A 21413-nucleotide genomic window follows, 5' to 3' on the forward strand; every position below is an offset into this window, starting at 1 on the left:
TTGTGATAAGCTAAATATTTACACTGAGGCTGGTGATAGAAGTGTAAGTGTCTGCACGCCTTGCGTAATCAGAAACATACATTTGGATGAGTTTTTTCCTGACTGTCAGTTAAGCGGGTGAAAATAGGTTTTGTCAGAATAAACATATGGATTCCTTCCCGGCGACTTCCAAAAGGGTTCTTGTGCAACCTCTCAGTAACCTCATTTGTAAAATGGGGGAACAATACCTGCTGCCTTCGTATGGTTTTGCTCGATAATTGGGTCTTTGAAGCATGGTCGGTTGGCTTCCCTCCCGGTGCACCTGGCCCTTGGTGAAAGGGGATTTGATGGGGCTGTTTGTCTCTGTCTCTCAAATTGCTGATACGTTGGTCAGACGCTTTCCCAGCTGGGGAGCCATATGTCGCAATTGCTTATGTTCGGTGCCTTTGATTAGGCATTTTTCTTTCAATTAAATGAAAATTGTCAGATTTTAAACAGAAGTATTAAGAGTGTCCATTTGTAGATAAAAGGTGAAGTCTGTAGGAGCTGTGAAGTAAGCAAGCAGTTCAAGTTTACCTAAAGTGGGTACAAAATTGGAGACCCAGCAGTACTTCTGAGAAGTCTAACTTTCGACAGTAGCATGGAATTACATACCCTAATGAGTACTAGAATGGAATTTTATAGATTAGCGAATTATTTCCTTTGTTCTGCTTTTTCAGAAGATATAAACAATTTGTTAACCTTGTTTATTCTTCAAGCTTTGAGTTGTTTTATATGCAAATTATAGTGTGACATTTATTTTCAAGTGTCTGTTCTTTCCTGTACGGATGTTTTTGCACAAAGATGTTTAGGACGTGTTCTCCCATCATTTGGGGGTATGAAAGTATGAAAACTGTTGGTACATGGATGCCATTCATCTCTGTAAATTTATAGCAAAGAATGTAAAGTTAGTATTTTTTTTCCAGTCTTCAGTCATATTTTTAAATTATTCCTGCTGTATTGTTCTCAGTATGGGGGTATTGACAAGTGCAGGTACCCAAAGCAATCTTCCATCAATTTTTACAAGAGAAAAAAAGTTCAGATGAAAGCATTTTGCAGCACGGACAGCATAAAGATTTATGCAACTTAAACTTAATCAGTAGAGAGTATATGTAGGCACCTTTTCTAGAAAAGTGTCTACTGCTTGCTGGGGTTTTTTCCATTAACATTAGTAAAAAAAGCAACGGTCAACCATGCTAAGAGCAAATGCTTACTACTTTAGAAAGAACACTGCATTATTTTGACTTTTAAAAACCAGCAGAGAAATGCCCATAGTGCAGTTGCTAACTGACAGGTGAACGAGGATTATTAAAGACCAGGACTATATTTTCATAGAATTTTCATGTGCAGTTATTTAATTTAGGATTGTACTTATCACGTCTACTTGATAGAAGTCATGTAATTGCATTATACAGATACACCTTTGTACAGAATTTTTATTTGCATCCAGAAAGAAAATGTCATTAGGGAAAATAATTTCAGATCAGCTACTTTTGCATGTCTTCCTGGCATGTAAGTGGCATTTGACTAGTGTGGAAAATCTGATAATGAACATAGCAGCATCAATGTTTGAATTAAAAATCCACCCCCTAGAATGAGTAGCAAGGCTTAATGATGGAAACTAAACTGCTGGGTTTTGTCTTCTGTGTAGTACAGTAAACGTATTTTTTATTTCTGTGATATTTCTACAAAATCTAAAAGTTGTTTGGTTTCTCACAGGAAAAGCTATCAAGAATGGAGGTTTAACTATGTCTTTCCCTAGTCCTTGATAAATTGGATTTTGTGTTGCATTCAGTACACTTCATTTTAGGGGATTTAATGAGGACCTTGACAGTAATGTCATGAACGAATGCTTACTGGCCAGCTGGTAAGTGAAGGCTTCTTAATCTCACAATTTGGTTAAGGAGGAAAAAGATCTCGGGTTTGAGTGTAGCTTCCTAGCATGGTCCTGTTTGGACACCAGAATCATAAAATCTGCGTGAAAGGAGCAGCTTCAGTGATTCAGCTTGTGGCAACAGTTGCTGCTTAGCCATTACTCTTGGCTGTGCCTGCATGCGGTAAATTGCTTCAGGTGGAATTATTGTCAGGTCTCGCTGCAAGAAGGTAAATCCAGAACCTGACTAACAATGACCGCTGGACCAAAAAACTCTGCACAGTTTCAAACAGTAGAGAAAGAGATATTAAAAATATCCCAAACATCAGTTGTGTAGGAACTCTGGAACCTCAGGCTCTGGCACATGTTTGTTCCACATGTCTGTCAGATCCGAATGTGTTTTTTAGCACATGTCAGTAGGACATGTCACTTAAGTGTTGATTTTTGGGGAATAAACATTTGAAAGTGAACAGGCTTGCCACTTGCTGAAGTATGTTTGAATGACAGCTGTTCTGTTTTCCTAAATTTCAACAAGAAAACTAGCTTGAAGTTTTCGGGAGCTAAATCTGTCAGCTTTTTGATACAAAGGAAATTTTGAAGGGCTGGAGCACTGACAGAAGTGGGGGTGGAAGCACAGTTGCAGAACAAAAATCAGAAATAAATACGGATTTACTTTGTGCTTGAATTTAAATTCTTGCCATATTTTAGAACCCAAAGCAGAATAAGGGTACTTTAAGGCCACTCCTAGTAAAAAATATTTTTCGAAGGCTGTGGGAGTATGTAATCCACCTTCCTTACTACATCCAGTGAAGGTCAGAGACAACGCAGAACTGAGAATGCAAGGCAAAGACAGCACAGCTGTGGCTGTGCGTCCTCAGCAGGGGGACCGAGCTAGAACCTGTGCTGCGTACTGTGCTTGCCATCGCCTTATTATATGGGTGATGGTAATCCTCACCATTCTCAAAACTCAGTATCTGGTGCATGCTTATAAATTAATAATGCTTTGGGTGTCGTATCCTTGTTTCTGCAACTGCTGCTAATGAAGTTCTCTGTGTGCAGATTTTATTTAAATTCTCCTTTTCTTTTGATCTTGCTGTTAGTATTTGAAGTTGACTGATATTTATCGCTGTGTTCTCACTACCTGCCCTAGTTTCCCTGGTGCATACCCCATGGCCCTCTTGCTCAACGCTGAACTGGCGAAGATGCTGGCAAACCTATCGTAGACAAGCTGATGAAGTCAGACTAATGACTTAGGCTGGGTTCTGAACTTAAAGCTTTTGCCATTTCGGTTGAGGTATTTTTTTGTTTTGATTTTCTTTGGGAGGGGTAAGGGGTGTTACACCCAAGAAAACTCTTAGTAGGGTAGCAGCTACTAAGCTAGCATAGCTAGTCTGGCAAACTTAGCTTAGTATTTGGTGAGCATCCAATGATACATCACTGAGGCCTCCAGCAAGTCAAATGAGTATTTTAATTCATAGTTTTCAGTGTATTTCTCCTACTGTTAGGTTACTCATTTTAAAAGTGGCCATATTTTACTGTCAGTTTATCAGTTTAAAAGAAATAGCGCTCATTTCAGTATAAATGAAAGGGAAGTGTTACCATAAGACAAATCTGTGATGAGTGTTCTTCTGTTGGTACAGATGGCATCTGTGTATTTTTATCACTATAAATCACTCACAGTTGCACTCATGCTTAGTCCAATACCTTGCTTTATGTTTATTAAAATAATCACACTTTTAGATAAGATATTATTCACTCAGTTCTTTGGAAACATTTGGATCGGTAGATGAAAAAACATATTTATTTTGAGAAAGCACAAGATAGAATTATTTTCCACATATTTAGAAATTTACAAATAATAAACAAACTATATTGCAAAGCAGTGAATTAGTAAGCTGCAATATTGATTTGTAAGCCTTATTTTTCTCATACAATATATTGCAAGTGTATGACTGATAAATGGGGACTTCAAATAGTACCAGTAAATGCATTGGGGATAGTTACCTACATTTAAATACAAACTATATTTTTATATATTTTTCCCAAAAGTCCCAGTCTGTTGGTAAGATTCCTCAAAAAGTCTTGAATTTGTTTTTTCTACTGTGATGACTCCAGTTGCATTCCAGCTCTGAACTGGTAATAGTCCATAGCTGTACTAGCTCAGAGGGGAAGACAGAAAGATTTTCAGGACCAGGTTTTCAGCTAGAAGACAGCTACTTGGATCTAATAGGTTTGGATCAAACTACCTTTTTATTTCCCTTCTTCTGGGGGTTGCGCATGACTTGTTTGGCTGTTAGCCTAACCAAAGCAGTTTGCAGACTCCCTTCCATTATACGGTTACCTGCGCTCCAGAGATGCCCATTCTCAGATCAGGAGTGCCCTGTCTATTCTTCCAGCGCCCGAGCCAAACCCCACAAGCACAGAATGGGAGAGCAGAGCCCTAAGTGCCTGCATGCTACTACTCTTTGCTCTATCTGGTGAGTTCGTCTGACTCGTACTGTAATATCTACATAAAATGGACTATGAATCCCCGCAAACCGTGCTGGCAACGCTCCACACAGCAACAGAAAGGAGCTGTGGGCTGCGCTCCCCTTCGTCTTTGCAAAATGGTAAAGAGCGAGCAGATTCACTCCAAGCCTTCCAAACTATGAGCTATAGCCTGAAGGAAAACAAAACGAGGAATTTCTTAATTCTCTCAAAGGAAAACCAGTTGCGCCCCGCTTTCCATAGGATGTGTGAGGGAAGCGGGCCTGCATGTACAAAAGATGTAAGGTGATGCCAACTGGTTATATAACCTATGTGACCTGATCAAGATAGACGACTTCTTACTCAGTTACTGGTTTTTTTCATAATTAATGCAGTATTCCTGTTCTGAACCTCAGCAATTACCCAGTTGAATTCACTTTTACAGAATGGTATTCAAACTGTGAAATATTTAAATTCAACTAAGATGTAGCCAGATAATTTTGCACCAGTAACATTTATTGAAAACTGTAAGAAAATGTGTGTTTCTATAGGCAGACACACCCGACCTAACCAGTTTCAAATTTGTACACACTTGCATTAGCAAATTGTAGCTTGCTTTGCTCAACTGAAGTATGAGTCATAAAGATATCAAAGAAAATAACATCCAAAATTCCACTTTAAGAGTAACACGTAATTATAAAATTGGTTGACTTAAATGAACAGTCGTCTTCATAAGCAGAATTATCTTGAATGACCTTCTATCTAAATATGCCTTTGCACAAAGGGCCAACGCTTGCTATCCCCGTTCATGTGAATCCTCTGGGCATGTCAGCGGAATTATTCAAAGGGCAGGGCTACAGCGTCAGGATAGCTTTAGCGCTGCTGAGCTACTTGCGCATAAGAACACGGGAGGTGGGCTTTTTTGTTTCTTGCTTGGTTCCTGTAGTACATATAACATGTACTTTAGTGTTAAATACTCCAGATAAACCAGGAGAACGTGACATTTGTATTCATGGTATAAAATATAATTAGAAAGAGTTCCCTATCTTCACTTGATTGGTAAAATTTAGTTGCCTCTGTAATGGGGAAGGGACAAATATTTCACTTGCATCGTTCCGACGGGAGTAATTCCATTAACTTCAGGGCAGTTACTCAGTATTTACTGCCATGTAGCTGAGTTCAGAACGTGCCCCCTCAGATTCAGAAACACTCAGGAAACACTTGTGAGAAGATCACGCCACAGAAGACTGTAATGGCGAGAAAGGAATATTTCAGAAAATAATTTGCCTAATCTATTTTATAAATGCATATTTACACATACATACATTTATATTCACATATTTCCACATCATAGAAAAAAGGACATCAAAAGTCATAGAATTCAAGCCACCGTGACGAGCTGGGATCAGCTTTGCCTAGAGCATGTTCTGTGAGAAACGATAGTTCGCTAGTCGGACTTCTGAAATGAAATTCTTCACTTTGTAATACAGGGCAGGCAGTAGATATAAATGTGTTACCTCAAGTAACCTAAAATTTGTAACAGAACTTGAGAGAAAAAAGGATCATCCCAGCTACGCACATTTTCCCATCAGCTAAGAATCTCCGCTGCCTTGCCATTTTAATGATGGATCTGGCATGCTTACCGGCTGGCAGGTTCAAATAGTGAGGGGTTTTTGGTACCAATGGCTTATAATACTTTAGGTATTGAGGTGTTATTAATGTTTATCATAAACCTAGATGGATTAAATATACGGTATTATCCATGTTTGTAAACAGAAATTAATGTCATTAAGAGGTAATTGGATATATTTGTAATTAACATTCTCTAGTGAAATTACATGCATTCTACTTCCTGTATTGCTTCCAATGTCATTAATATTAAAATGAAAGACAGACATCCTTCAAAAGAGCACCATGCAGTTGCACAAAACTTCGATTTTTAAAAATCAGTTATAAGATGGGAGTTCTTTTCCTGACTAAAACATCATGTAGCTTTGTGCATTGTAACAACCTGCGTAGAATTTGGAAGGAAGAGCTGGAGCTACAGGAGCACAGAATTGAGGTGCTACTGTGCAATTCTTTTGGAATTTCTCTGTGGAAGAATAAATTTCAAACATGTCTTGTTATGCCCTTTTAATGGCAGTTACCTCAGTAAGGTGCTTTTTCAGTGTATTTCTTTACTTTCTCCTTCTTCCACTTCATCAGTCAGTACAAGATACCAGCTTGCATTAACTTATTGTATAATCTTGAATAATGTCATGATGTAATAATATTATATGTCCCAGAAAACACGATGGGAACTCTGTATGAAAATTCTGTGTAATTATTTCTTGCACTTGATTATAAGTGTGGAGCAAGTTTAGATCAAAAAATCATATTTAATTCACACACACAAAATATTACTGGAGTAACAAATTAGAAATTGTCAGATATGAGAGATCAGAAGTTGTCTTCCCCACATCTGCAGCAATGCACTCAGTGAATTGCTAAGGCAGATCATACACATTTTCTACCAAATTTTGTAAGATCGCTATTGCAAGATTTCTGCCATCTGTAACTCATTTTAGTGAGACCAGCTGTTCTTGTGTTATTTTGACCACATCCATTTCATAATTGCAAAATACATCTCTTCCAGGTTTGGATTTGATCCAAAATAAAATCTGTAAAGCAAAAATAAAACGACAAACTGTGACACCAGACCCTGCCCTGCTTGTCCACTCTGAATTCAGTGGCTCTTATACTTTGTATTCTGGTTTGACTCATCTGTAAATGTGAATGCACACACAAAACCACTGGCAGAACCATTTTTTAACTGTGTTGTTATGGTGTATATATTGCAACAGGTTATACAGTAACGTATAAAAAAAAAGTTCATTAGATATTACTGAAGCAAGGTTTTATGAATCTGTCTTAGACATCACGCAAGAAAGAGATATTTAATATATGGGATAAAAAGTATTCAGAAGTATTACAATGATTTAAAAATTCTTCTTGATAACTTGTTGGCTTGAATAAAAGCATGAGGTAAAAAGGATGCATGAACAGAAAATTATTGGCATATATTTACAATTTTTATCAAGAAAACAGTTGTTTAGATGTTTGATGTCAGAAAAATATAACATACCGGATATGAAATGGTATTGAAGTCTACATGTGAAGTACATCAAAGTAATTCTTCCAATAATTAAATTTTCATATACTCCATTATTCTGTTTAACTCAAATGCTATTTCAATAAAGTTTTTTTTCTCCCTACGGGTAGTATGTACTAAAGACAGTCCTAATTATTTCTCCTGACAGACTACTTTAAAACTTATAATGATCTGTTGTTTGCTAGGATTATAACCAAATCTTACCGTTTATATTGGCGTACATGGGCTCAACTGCTTGAATACTGTGACTCGCTCCATTGGTAGGTGAGTACCCTCTTTCTTCCTACATCTTGTTTGTGGTTTTTTGGCAAGTATTTTCAAATGCAACTGCCTGGCATAACTAAGTGGCCTAATCTTCAAACGTAGTGGCTTGAAATCCATATTGCATCAGGGAGTATTCGGTAGTTTTGAATGTCATGTTACTGGCTTAGAATATTATGTAGTTACCATCTTTTCTGTTGAAGCTCAAAAATGTAACCTGTGTTCATTTAATTTCTTTGACATTAGCTACTGAAGAAAGGGAATATATCAGATTGAATAGTTAATCCACGGACTGGTTTTGATAATGCAACTTGTTCTGCAGTGGCTATGGACAGGTTACAGCATGCCTATAATTATATATCACATAAACACATTACAGCAGTAGTTTCTATAGGCACAGTTCCAGGAACAATTTGGGTTTGTTCTAAATAACAAATATAACACCATTGCAAAGTGTGGGAAACAGCGCGTAACATCCAGTAAAAACGCTGATGCTGGTAGGACTGTCATTTGGCTGTTGTGCACATAAGAATACAAGAAAAAAATTAATTAATTGGAGATTGTTAGGAAGGGGTTGGAGGTAATTGTTTTGCCAAATTAGTAGTCTTGAAGATAAGACTAAGTTCACTAGCAAATTCCTTACTGTCGCTATTTGGCAAGAATATATGAAAGGGAGGTTAATCAGCTGTTCTTTAAAATAACTGAAAAAAAAAGCTTTTTTTTTTTTTGAGAAAGGACCTCCTTCCTACCAGTCACTATTCCTTGCCTAATTGCCAACTGCTGAACTAGTTGATGTTTCAGGTACATCAAAGGGAGTGATGGGCATGTCTGTAGAATACGCAGAAGCATTTTTGGTTGGTTACTTGGACCAAGCTGGGAGATACTTGCAGCTCTTTGTGACTACATCCCTTTTTTATTCTGAGGGTGAGTTTTCTCTAGGGCAAGGTGGCTCCTGGAATTCAGACCTTAGCTTACGTTATATCTCTGCATTAAAAATTGTATGATGGTTTTCTCTAATGATTCTTCTCTATTACTGTTTTTATCCTTATGAAATCTGGTTGGAACATAACGGATACCTTTCTTTTCCAAGCACTCTTCATAATAGTCTAAGAAGGATTTCCTAACCGGTAATAAGGGTATCACTGGTGGTTTTTGCACTTGTTGAAAGCGGTGCACTGAAAAACAAACATACAAAACCTCACAACAAAAGAAATACGCTTCAAATACCTAGCTATTACATATGCTGTAAGGAATTGAAACTGCACCAGGAAAAGAATGCATCATTCTGTCAGCTTTGTTGTAACAGGAACGGCACTTGTCGCTTGTGGATATGGTTTTAGTGCAGCTCCAGTGGACTGTGCTGACCCTTTTCTATGAGCCATACAGCTCGGGAAGAGCTTGGAAGGTTCCAGCATGGTGTCAGTGCTTCATTGCCCAGAAAGCCACCTAAGAGCAGATTCAAAACCCGTAGTAGGAACTGCTGAGGTCTGTCGAGTCATCCTTTCTTTTCCACCCCAACTATTTAAAAACCTGCACTTTCTTTGTTTTCTGGAACATGAATTATGGCAAAACTGATCAAATGTATTCATTTATATCCTGTCATCTTTTCGTTGTTTTAGTGTTTTACTCAAAAGGTCTGGGGGTTAGGGTTTAAAACAGCCATTTATTTTACAATTATACAGTTTCTTTTACAATTACCGTACTTAGAGAAGAAAGGAATGGATATATAAATGGTGTAAAAATTGGAGAATAGAAGTCAAGATTCTTATTCTGGGTCTGCAGCTACAATATTATGCTTTGTTATGAATCATTTAACATCCCTTTACTTAGTCTGCCTCCTGTAATATGGTAAAAAATGACAATTTTTCATGAATGTGTACCGACTAAGAAAAATTCACATCTTCATAGGGATACATAGACGCAATACAGTGGCAGAGTATAGTTGTTGTTTCGTTTCATGAGTAGGAACTGTGGGATTCTTTGCAAAGTTTCCCTTTAAAGAAAGAAATTTATCAGGGTATGTTCTAAGAAAATATTTTGGACAGTACATACAGCCTAGAACACCTTGTCTATAACAACTTTTAGAAACACTAGGCATGTGATCTTGGCTTGCTCTCATAACAACTATGGTGATGATGCTTATCATTCTTATTACTATTATTCTTATATAGCTGATTAAATGTCATAACACTTGGAAATTAATGTTCTATTTAATTACCATAGAAGGACAGCTGTTAGGTGTAGCGATGACTGTTCTTTATTTCACTGTCTTTGAAGTTTAACTCCACCCTGCAAAGCACCTTCTTCCTGATTTATACCCATAATTCTCTCTGTACAGTGCTTGCACAAGATTGATCTGCATTGCCATCCATTCAAAACACCACCAAGGTTACAAATCAAAACTATTTGAATCTGAGTCACACTAAAATTGCCTAGTCACTTATCTTCCCCAATGCAGTGGGCTAAGATAATTCTGAAATACTTACATTTCTGCTCTAGTCTACAATGAAAGTTGCATAGCACGGTCCATTGTATTGTTCTAGTGTTATCAGACTATAAACATTTGAATTACGAAACTAAATTACGTACAAATATTTTATTAAAATTAGCCAGATCCCTTATGGGCTACATTATTTTATTTTGTAAATTTTCTGTATTTTCTATATAAACACCTTTCAGGTAATTTCTGTCAGCTAACTTACCATCCCTTTGTGCTGTATTTTGCTCAGTCATTAGCCCAGTCAGTAGTGACAAAGCCACTTCAAGATTTGTTTTCAAATTTTGTTCATGTTTAAGAATCCCAGAACCAGGTAACTTGCATAAATTATAATACAACATTGATCTGAATGAGAGAAGTAAGGGGCAGGACATAAAACATAATGCATAACTTGCAAAGTTTAGGAAAAAAGTTGAAGATTCTCAACGTATTTTATTGTTTGTCTTCAAATACTACACAGACAGGTTAAAAATGTTGTAAGTTTGAGTTACTGTGTAAGACTCTCTTAGCACACACAACGTTTGGAGGTAGTGAACACAGCATTCTGCAACAAATTCTAAACTCTTGTGAAAGAATTTGTAGAAGTAATTGTGGCACCATGCTGACCTTTATTTTGTATAGAAAGGTTTTGAATCTCAAAACTGAAATGAAATGTCACCCTCTTTCCCATTTGGAAGACAGCAAGTTGGAATAAAGCACTCCGCTTTAATACTGCGATGGGGCTCTTGCTGTTTTTTTATAACAAAAATTATAGTTCCTGGTTTAAGAGTGCCTTGTAGGTGGCTCCCGGAGAGGGGAAGGGTCACTCCCGGCGGGAAGGTGCCGTAACCAGAGCACCCATCCCCGTGCAGTCAGCTCTCAAAACATCCTCTCCGGCCTAAGGGTGGTTCCTGACTTCCTGAGCAAACCCAAACAGCTTCCAGGTGAAGTGTAGAGATTTTGGGATTCTTTTGAGTAGTTTTGCAACCCTGACTAATTCTAAATGAGCGTGTTCGGTTTGCCCAAAGAGCGATAGCCTGCCAAGATAGTTGTTTCCTCCTTTTGATACCCTTTCAGGTATTTCTAGAGAGAGTCTTGGTTTTGGTTTGTGTGGTTGGTTGGTTGTTTTTTTTTTTTTTAAAGTGGATATTTCTTTGAGGTTATTAACTTCATTATCTTATGTTCTTTAACCTGTGAAAGGGAAAGGAAATAGCATTTTTCTCTCTGTTCACCACAAACAGTTCTAGAAATAATGGTCTTAAGTGGCAGCAAGGGAAAGTTAAACTGAACTTGAGGAAAATACTCTGATGACAACAGTTAAGCACTGGAATAGATTGTCCACAGAGGTTACGCTGTTGGCTAGAAAGAGACCGATGAACCTGAAGAAGCATTTAGGTGTAGGTGATCCTGCCGTGGCACAAGCGAATGTATGAAATGACCTGTCAAGGTCCCTTCCACCTTCCATTGTCGATGGAAGAAGAAAAGAAAGAAAGTGTGCCTCATTCCTCTTCAGCATCAGCAGAGGCTGACTTAGATTTCTTTCCTTCCTTGTCAAGGCCGAAGTTATGACGCTGATATGCTTTTATTCCGTTGGTTTATTGGTTTATTACCTATTCAGTTTGTGTGGCTTGGAGAAGCAGGTTTTGCAACTCTATGCAACAAAGATAATCATGGTGCTTTGTAGTTCTCTGTCACTTTTCTTCTAAGACTGACAAAGGATCTTTACAATATGAATGAAATTATAACGGTCATTCTTACAAGCTTGAACTGTCATATCCGTAAAAAATACACCAACATATGTAAGTCCACACAGAAATGTAACAGGAACAGAGACAAGTTTTGCGTCCTCAAAATCCTGTCCCTCAAGACTCTGAGTAGTTGGGGAAAAAAACCCCAAACTGTTGACTCTAGGAAGCTATGCTGCATTGTTCCCTTAAAGTATATGTCATAGGCAAATTCAGAGTTTGTCATTAGAACCCTGAAATTCTTATCTGTGAAGCCAGGACAGTTTTTCCAGGTGGAAAGATGTTTAATTCACTGGGATGGGGGAATGGTAGTTAAGCTCATTTGACAGAGAGAGCTCTCGCATGTCCAAAATCCTAGAATGAAATTCTTCGCACGTGTTTATGCATTCGGTGAAATCAGAGGTCTTTGTACTGTGTTTACTGAACAGCTTTTATGAGATATAAATACCAGCACATTCTGGTAGGTTTCTAACAAACAGAATGGTCTACTCAATCCCAATATGGTCCTGTGTTAGAGCAGATTGGATAGTACACTTCAATGATAGGAAATGCATTTAAATTTTATCCAATGGCGTCTATGGTTTATAAATTTAGATACATTGTGGGTGTATAGAAGCTGATTGTATAGCATTATTCATTACGTGCCTTATATCAAGTTTTGGCTCCTATTCTGTTCAATGATTGCACATTACCATTCTTGATCTTTGGTGCATGAAGCTTCCTGCAGAACTGGTTTGAACTAGTCACTCCTGCTTGAAGAATATTCTTTCTTCTGTTCCTGTCATCAGAAAAACTTGTTATTGATAGTTGATGATTTTCTAGTACTCTTCCCAGTTCATAAAACTACAAACTGGATGCTGATGGACCAGCCACGCCTCTGAAACAGCGTGATAGGTGGGATAGATAGGGGACTGGTGGATCTTTTATGGAAGGCTCCTGATGATTACCTTCTACTTTGGCTACAGGTAGAAGGTTCTTCTGTGTCTTTCTGACTGATCGGTTGGGTTATCAGCTGACTTGCAATTAAAATAATAAGGCAATTATTGTCAAGAGTTCTAGGAGTGATAGTCTAAACTGCACTGACCGCAGAATTAGTAGTATGTGAATTAGTAGCTTGTGGAGGAGAACAGAGTTATTCTCTCTCTTCATTCTCACTGTCTGCAAAGCACGTGCCTCCTTCTACTACACTGAGTTTATTTTAGCCACCTGCTCTTTGGTGTAAAATGCTTTCATTCTACTCTGTGGATTATCTTCCTTAGAGACAGAGAAGTTGGGCTGCTAGGAATGGGGGAGCATCTTTTCTGATACAGTTAAGATGGTGGTTGTTGTTGTTGTTGTTGTTGTTATTATTATTATTATTATTATTATTATGGTTATGAGGCGAGAATTTTACCAGTAGCTTTAATGGCCGATAAGAATAGCTGATAAATGCATGAGGCCACGTATGACACAGACCATGCATACAGACAAAGACCTAGTGTCTCAAACTTGCCACCTCTCATTTATCCTTCTGTTTTTACTTTAGGGGAAAAAAAAATTCCAATATTCTTATCTTAAAATAATAAATCTTGTTTTTCAGATGATATAAATTAGCATGGAAGACCAATGTCTCCCTTGCAAAGGAAGTGAAAATTTCTCAAGTTGATTATCTTCAGTAGCCTCTCAAGTAAGGACCACTCTCATTACGGGTTATTACAAAATATCTCATGTTGCCTTTAAAATTCTATGAAAACAGGGTAGTCTTAAACCAGTCTGTTTTAAAGTTAGAAGTTTTTAAAACTTAAAGTTAAGTTTTTAAGCCTCTTAATTTGGCTTAAATCTTGAACCTGCTTATGACTGAAGATTCTAGCCTGTTCACTGGTCTAACAGCAACAGAAAGTAGGGAAATGACCGCATTGAAAAATATTCCCAGATACCTGTATCAATTCATGTAGGTCACTGACTGAAGTAACTAAATATAAGTGAAAATGTTGTTGCATTCAGCTGCATTAAGATTAGGGCCATGCACCACCTCTGGATACCTGGTGACTTCTTTCAGCACTGTTCAGCGTGCCAGTAGTGAAAGAACGAGGGTCTAGCACCCCGAGGCTTCATGCGACAGAAGTAGCTCAGCACCTGGTTAATAAATTGCCTAGGTAACAGATAAATCGAGATTGGAATTTTTCTTTCGGAATACTGAAAATGTGCTTCAGGCAGAATGGAACTACCGTTTCACTCGATGCAGTCCAGAAGCTGTTAATTCCTGAGAAGTTTGTAGGAAGGGTTTATGTCATGCCATTGTTAGAGGACAAAAGAGACTGAGTGTTAAAGCAGATTCTTTAGAACTTAACTAATGCAGCAATGTTGCATATCACACGTAGGCTTGTTTTAATGTGTGTGTATGTACGCTTGCTTTTTAGTATGTGTGTTCCTGAGAAGTTACGCAAGTAAAGACTTTTTTTGACAAATACAGGAATGCATAAATATTTATAAAAGAAGAATTACGTGTGAATCAGATAGTAGAAAGCAGAGCAGGAAAGCTGAAGTATTACCTATGTGTGAATGAGTTAACACAGAAAACAGAATCTGGTAATATTTAAATGCATCTCTGTAAAATGGAAAAATGTTTGAGGAAAAAGTAAATAGTCCGATATAAACATAAAAGCGCCAGCTAATGTAGGTTGAAATAACAGCATGGATTTGTGGTATGATGCACATGTGAACTCGTATACCTATGTAAGTTATCAGTATTCCCACAACAGGGAACCTCTTCAGAGTGCTGCTTGCCTAGAATAACCAATATCCACAGAGATGATAGGAAACTACTGATTTGTTAAGCTTCCTTAAACGAGGAGACAGAAGGCAGTTAGTGAAAGCCAAGGCACTTTAATCTCTCACTGCTCAGTAGACTCTGTTCTTACTCTGTAGCCTTACATGAGGAAGGTGCAAAGTATAACATTATCCATAATAAAAGAGTAATCCTCCATATCATGATAGGTTGTTTCAACACATCATTTACAACCCAACTGAATGCGGTTGTCTAGGAGAAGGCATACGGGGGAGGCTGCACTTACAGAATTAAAATTCTCATTGTTTTGTATGACCTCTTTGAATCTCTGATCCAGAAGGGAATTTACAGAAGTTGAGAAGAGAGTAATCATATTGAGAGGTTAAAACTAGAAGATGCTTTCTGAGTCAGCGTTACAATACTTGCCAAAATGGTGAGTTGTACGTTACCCTACTGTGTACCTACACGGTTCCTGAAATGTTGTTAAGATCAAAGAAGTTTGACAGTCTAGCATGATGTTTCGCATTGTGAAGGTAGGGCTCTTCTTGGAGAATTAGAAGTAAACCCAACTCTGCACTCTGACAGCACAGGCGAACAGAGCCCCTGCTTTTTCTGTCAGGAGCGCTGTGTTCACTTGCCTGATGCACATTTCTGATGCACCGATCATTAATCATTCCTCTCTCAACTTTCATTTTGACAGACTCATGCTGTACATAAATAAGGGTGAGATACTGAAGTAAGAAGGAGTTACAGGATTCATGTTTGTGCTTCCTAAAGGCCATTTCTACCCCGGGTACATTTTACTGGCTCGGGGCAGTGAGCGGGTTTGCCAGCAGCACGGCGCAGAGTTAGCTCTACCTTGGCACAATCAATTCTTGTATTCTACTTTGCGTAGAGGGGCAAAACAGCTTGGCCAGCTGCTACGTTTCCAAAAGCAAGTCTGAGAATAGACAGTTAGTGGAACTGGGTCAAAATAAAAATGCCTTCCTCAAGAAAGCCCAGCAGCTGTGGTTTTGAAATGCAATCTTTCTTTAAAATTAAAATATACATTTAACTGAAATGTTCTGATTTTCACTTTTTTTCAATTTTAAATGTAAATACAGAGTAGTTATAAAGCTAAGCATAACAGCATGCTCAGTCCCTGTCAGCAAAAGAATGTCACTTTTTGAAAAATAAGAAGTTGAAACTCATCAGATGTCTTATGGGCTCAAAAAAAAAAAAAAAAAAAAAGTAAATGTTGCCCTTCAGTGTATTCTGATACACACCACAAATCATACAACACAATCAGAAAACCAAATATTCATCGCTTTACATAAGGCACCTATCTGAATTCTTTCTTGCGCTAGATAAAGTCTTTACTGCAAAGAGGTTTTAAAAGATAACGAAAACTTTTATGCTTAAATGGGTTATAAAAGCCATTAAAGCCTACCAGTAAATGAAAGCTCTCATAAACAAAGTATCAAGTCCTATTTAAAAGAACTGTTTCATGTTGTTTATGCTGCCAAGTTGCTGATGGTGCATAAAGTTGCTCTCTTAATAATGAGCTGGTTAGAGTAACGCCCATCATCCAAAAATGTTGTACCTTGTAGGAGATCTACATTTCAATCAGCTGATGAAACAGATGTGGGAGGATTGTCATGAGCTCCGTTTCTGAAATCAGAGAGAAGCAACTACAGATCTATAGGGGGAAAAAGCTATAAAGTTGGTTTCTTGCTTTCTACCTGACCAGTAAAAGACAAATTAGAAATGTAAGCTTTCTCAAAAGAGAAAGTCCTAATTTAAGGGCTCAAAATGAATAATTTCTAAAATGAAATTCTGCACAGTGTTTTACTTAAGCAAAATTGAAAGCTTGCTAAATGTATCCATAACCTGGAAACTTTTCCATATTACATAAAGGCAAAATAGCATAAACTCTGTAGTCAGGGAAACAGTAGAAATTTCAGGTATAAATTATAGGAATATAGCAAAATTTAGGTCACTCCCAGGGAGAGGAACTATAGAAAAAATCCCTAAATTTCATGACAGAAAGATAGATGCTTATAACCTCTAACTGTTTAAATATATTTAGCCAAATATGGTATAAAAGAGAGGTTATATAGGTCACAACGTGGGGACAACGTATTGCAGTTAGCTTCTTTGGGTCCTGGAACAGGGTGGCCACAGCAGCATGAAGCAGGTTAAATTGTCCCTGTTCCAGCTTCCGTGACCAGATTGCCTGAGCTACTTAGACGTTATGTTCTAATCTTTGTATAGCTGTGACATACGTTGACCAAAGAACTGTCTGTTAATTACACTCGTTATTTTAAATTCCTATCATCCTTCATACTTGGCCATAGAAATTTTGTAGCAGTTGAATAATGTGGAGATGATAATGTATCTGAAATGAAGTATATCTTAAACCATTCTTTCTTCTTGATAGGTTATTGGGTGGAAAAATAGTCTATAAAAGCTATAGTAGATTTTATTGACGGATGCTAAGAACTTATCCCCTTGCTTTTAGTACTTTGACACAGTTTAAAATTTTTTAGACAAATTCTAAACACTTTTCTGTGTTACTTGCTTAATGATTTCAGGTTTTCTTTAAAGACAGACCAGCTGTTTCTATCACACATTTTTAGTCATGTACAAGTAAAAGAAAAGATAAATAAACACCCAAATCCCTGTCTTGTTCTCCCTAAAAATCCAAGGTACCAGCGTTTATTTTGAAGTATGTCACAAGCGCAGCTCCTTTATCTCCTTTATCTCCTTTAATAAAGAGGATTATTCCTTAGGCAGTCTGTCCAGGAGAGGGAAATGCAAATTGTTGCTTTGGAATTGAACTCATTTCCTGCTCTTTGGTCATAATGAATGTAATATCTTTCCTTGGCGTGAAACTTAAAAGTACCTAGCTCCACAGATCAGCTCTTCCTTACTATGTTCTACATGACTGCAGGCCCTTTTCCTTTATCAGTTTTCTTGGAGCATCACTGAACTATAAATTAGAACTGGCAGCAGAATGTAGATGTCACTGATAGCTGCTCAGAGGACTTTTGCAGTATCATGAAGAGAGGAAAATTTAGCATCATCTTTGGCTAGTTATTTTGGACTAAGCCTTGTTGTTGGATAAAATTCTGTATTTTGCATAGAATGTTATATTTTTAAGTTATTTTTTGCAGTCAATATTTGGTAAATGGTGACTGGTAGTATTTCATTAAAATGAGGCATTCACTCTTTAGCATGCTGAATAAGGTCTTTAATGGATAGGAGAAAAGTTGCTCAACATGTTTTTTTTTTTGTTTGATCACCAATCTCATGCATAGTATTAATTATCTGAAACAAAGTAAATTGACTGTTAAATAACCTCAACAATTCAAATAGGAAAATGGTTAGAACAAAAGAGTGACTTCTGCTTAAGGGTAAGTACAGTACTGTATTACTTCACGTCACAGAATGAAATACAATCTTTTGAGCTTTTGAGTTGTTGAAGATAGTGACAGCCACCACAAAACCAGTGTCCTTGTAAAACAAAGTAGTTTTATTCTGCCTTGTCACTCTGTGTACTGTTGCTAAACTAGAATACAAGGATTATTTTTCCCCTCTGCTGGTATAGCGAAAGTGGGAGGAGTGTATTTTCATGTTCCTTGACAATTTTAGACTATAAATCATCCTAGCTATTAATCACTAGATGCAATTTTTAAGTCTAGATTTTTTGGTCTGTTCCAAGGATTTTCGTTTCTTTTTGAAGTGTATAAACTTCAACTGATACCACAATTTATTACGAGGAACATATGAATGGGATAAGAGAGTTTTCCTTCAAACTTGCAACAGTCACTTTATGGTCTGCTCATTAGTTAATGCCAGCCCAGCAAATGATAGTCTTTAAAACCCACCCTAAACTCTGTTTAACCCTTTCTGCTTGCTGAATTTTCTTGCCACTGAAACACTGTAACGTATAAAGAGAATTAAAATTCTGAAATCACGTAAGAGGCATTTCAGATCCAATCTGGCTAGCTATGCATTGCAAGATACCTTATTAAAATACATTTCTAAATAAAATAAGTAAAATAATACAGTACTTAAAAAGTCCTTGTGGATGAGTACACAGTAATGCTTATATGGAGCATATGAAATGATGGGCTCTGAGCAGCCTATTACTGCTCTCGTGCAAGACTCTGTGGTCATGACAGATAACTCCAAGAAAACATCAGCTTCGTGGCAGTCCAAAAAAGCAGATCAAACATTAGAAGCTACTAGGAGAATAATAGAGAACAAAAAAGCAAACATCATTGCACCATTGTATAAATCCATGATTTTTCCACATCTGGAATACTGTGCAATGATCTGTTAGAACTGGAAAAGGGTCATGAAAAGGGCATTAATCACGCACAATATGGAATAACATCTCTATGAAAAAGATCAAACAGGGCTTTTTTTTTCTAGCCTGGAAGACAGAGGATTTATTGGAGAAATGATAAAGTTGTACAGAAGAACCAGGGGCTGTTGGAGTCAGAATCAAAAGGAGGTGGTTCATGCGGCAGTAGCAGATCTGCTGAAGTTCGGAGGACTTTGTGGGTGCAAGAAGTTTACATGAATTCAGGGGGCGTACTGAGCAAGTCCATATGTGTGAGATTGGAGGTTACTGGTGAGAAAAAACCATATTGTCCTTATGAAATACCCAGACTTGACAATAGTTGGTGAGTGGCAGAGTACTGGGAGAGCAGTGTTTCACTGGCTTGTCCTCTTCAGACCCTTTTTGGAATATACTTGATGGTTCTTTAGCATGGCCTCTTGATCTGAACTTGTATAGTCCTTCTTGTGTTTTTAATTAAAATATAAATAGCTAACTAGTGCTGTCCTAAACAATACCCAGGTACTTCCTAAGAGGTGATTTTTTTTTTTTTTTTAATTGGGGGAAGTAGAGTATGTTGTGATTGCAGAGGCACAAACCAGAAGGGCATAGGATCAGGCAGTACAAAGAAACAACCCGTCACCCTTTCTCTCAGTATTCTCTATGCTGAAATTGCTGTGGAAACGTGGCAGATGGGGCTCCAGGTGCCGCAGAGCCCACGCTCCCTCTACACTAGCTAGGTTTTCCCCAGTCTGACCTGTTGTGCTCAATACTTGTCTGTTGTTTCCCTTTCCCTGCTCATCTCCTAGCAGCTCCTCTGTAATCCCCGCTACCCCCGTGTCTGTCTGCATGATGCATACACACAAATGGACGTATGGATCGGGAGGTTCAAGCAGGAGATCCGAGATCCCGATGTTCCAGAGGCTTCTGTATGCAGAGCATCTGTAGTTATTTAATGAAAGAAAGAGGAATGAGAGGACAGAAGATACCCTGAAACAGGTAAGCACTGTTTTATTACACAGTGTACCAGCTTTGCAGTCCAAGATCAAATTTTCTGTTTTCCCAGGTGTCAGGCTGCCACCTGTGTTTGCAAAGAGCAGATTTAACTTCACTGCTTAGAAGCATTTACATTTTTCCCCCTCTCCCTGACCAGTCACTTCTCCATCCTTACATATTCATATTATAAGCAAAGTCTGATTTCTTCTGTCCAATTCATTCTGCCTCTGTACTTCCTGTAAAGTATTACTCTGTATTCTGCCTGATGACAAATATTACATACATATCAATACAGAATTAAGGGCAAAAAGGCAGCTGAGAAGCAAAAGCTTTGGAAAAAAATTAAAATATATTTGAATTGGAAAATGCAGTTTGCTCGCACAAGCAGTCTCATAAAAGGTAAGATCATGAAGCCTGACCTGTGTAAAATAGGCTATGGCCCCCACCAAGTAATTTTTGCTATAAACACACAACTTCTGATTTTACAGAGCTGGTCGTTTAAAAAGAGAATGATCTAGTTGTGATTTCAGCAGCGAGTTCTAGACACTTGCCATCTTGTCTGAAAATCTTTACAGATTGCTTCATCTGTACAGGCAATCAATGGTGTTGAGCTTCTGTCGGTTGAACAGGAGCAGGGCTCTGGAGCCAGCTTGTCCCAGCCATTTGGGATGAGAAGTGCCTTCTTGCTTAGATTGCCTTCTCTGCCAGGTGTTGTCCCACTACCAGCGCAGTCTGATCCAGGTAGCCCGGGGTTAAGAGGTTAACAGGAACGGAGCGGCTGCACTGGGCTATCTGGATCCGTGTCTGCAGACAGGCACCTTCCACCAAACCTCAAGTGCATTAGGGCTCTTCCTTCAAAGGGAGGATCGGAAAACCGAAGCCTCTGCTTACCAGCTGGTTCTGACTTCCCCTTCAATCTCTGAAGCCTTCCTTTCAGCTGAAAGCAGATTTTTATCTCCGCTTCATCAAGTTGCTTATGGGGTGCAGCTGCCTGCCAGTTTGCCAGCTTCTTAACCCTCTCCTCCTCAACCCCTTCAGACAGTTTCCCAACCCCGTATGACAAATAATTTCAAGAATTTAAGCGTAGACATCAGAATACAGCAGGTTCCATAGTGGTTTCCCAAGTGAGTATTTCTCTCTCCTGTTTTATATCAAAATACAGTTTTATTCCTCCTAGCCACAGTTGTCCCAGCAAGACCTCACGCTGAACAGGGAACACCCTGTCAGGTACAGAATGCGGTGTCATTCTTGGGTTTAGATGTATATAAAACTTTGGTCACATTAAAATTCAAGTGCTTTGTTTGGCGCTCTTTTCATTAACTGGTACAGATCA

The sequence above is a fragment of the Pelecanus crispus genome, chromosome 13 (genome assembly GCF_030463565.1).
Source record: "Pelecanus crispus isolate bPelCri1 chromosome 13, bPelCri1.pri, whole genome shotgun sequence".
NCBI lineage: Eukaryota > Metazoa > Chordata > Aves > Pelecaniformes > Pelecanidae > Pelecanus > Pelecanus crispus.